Source organism: Mirounga leonina, unplaced genomic scaffold, assembly GCF_011800145.1.
Source record: "Mirounga leonina isolate KUSES-001 unplaced genomic scaffold, KU_Mleo_1.0 Mir_97, whole genome shotgun sequence".
NCBI lineage: Eukaryota > Metazoa > Chordata > Mammalia > Carnivora > Phocidae > Mirounga > Mirounga leonina.
This window is the reverse complement of record NW_023270889.1, coordinates 8,036,298-8,037,698: the sequence shown is the minus strand read 5'-3', so window position 1 is coordinate 8,037,698 and position 1,401 is coordinate 8,036,298.

The following is a 1,401-nucleotide window of genomic DNA, read 5'->3' as shown; positions in this document are numbered from 1 at the left end:
TCTGTACTCAAAAATAAAACTTGCCAATTGACTACTCCTCTTCAAATGATTTTTAATTAATGAAAATATTCCTGGCTTTAACTAAGGAAGCATATAAAAAATACACCATAGCATAAATAGATCGATAATCTCATCATTAATACTGCAACATAAAATTCCTATTTTAAAACTGACCTTAGTTCCAAACTCCTATGCCACCTCCTACCCAAAACCCACGTTATCTCATTTTATTTATCCATATCATGTGTTAGTTTGATATGTCACCCCTACAAAAGAATTTAAAAGTCATAATTACTCCAGATTGTACCTTTCAGATTTCTTTCAAACTTGTAGTCTTGTGCCTTATCTCACACCTCTTTTACATTATTCCTCCAGTTATTTTGCTTCTTGATAATGTGATATTTATCTTTCATTCACAAAAACACCACTCAGAATACTACATAATATGTAGATGTGTCTTTGAAATATGCAGTAGTTTTTTTTCTGCTAGTAATATTGCAAGGGTGTCCCAGGTCTCTAAACTGCCCAATTAACATCACTTAGGTGATCACAAATGAGTTTGCTAGAAGGGCACCATTATAAAATAGAAGCATAAAATATTCCTATGAGTATTTTCAAAATTACAAAGCTAGAATTACCTATATGTGTTAACATATTAACAGGTGTTTGGATTTCTTGACCTTAGCTTTTAGAGATAGATTATTTTTTTATTATATATGACTATAATATTTCCTCTCTATTTCACAATCCTAGTATTTTCAATAGGTAAAATAAAATCATATTTATAGCATATACATGTAAAGAACTGATCTATAAAATACACCTGAGAATGTGAATCTTGTAAAAAGATCTAGTTGTTGAATGAAATCCAATAAAATACAAATACATCTACCACCCTTGAGTTAATGGAAGCTCATATACATGCTTGAGCATTGAATATTTACTATCATATGAATTGAAGAAAAGCAGCGGTGCTTTCAAGTTGAGCACAAAAGTAATGTTTTGAAAGTGGGTGAAATCCCATCTTGTCATTTAAGCCCTTAGACTTGGCCCATATATTCTATCCGCTATCCTTGTTCTCAACCTGTGTTACCTGATTCCCAGTACGGTTATTTCCACCTTTTGTTCACAAGTATTTCCCCTTAACAATACGCCATTCAGAAAAAGGTATGTCTTTGAATTGTCAACTAGTACTTTGTTCTGACAAAAGATATCACTCTAGTGTTTCAAGACTATATGTTAAAAATCTTGAAATTAATACCTTTTGTTGACTATTAGAAATGAGTTTATTTGACAAGTGGTACTTTAGAAAGTAAAGTCAGTAACACTGAAAAACAAAATCCTACATTCTAAAATGTGTAAATATTTAGCATAGGTTAATATGATATCACTTTAAGGAAT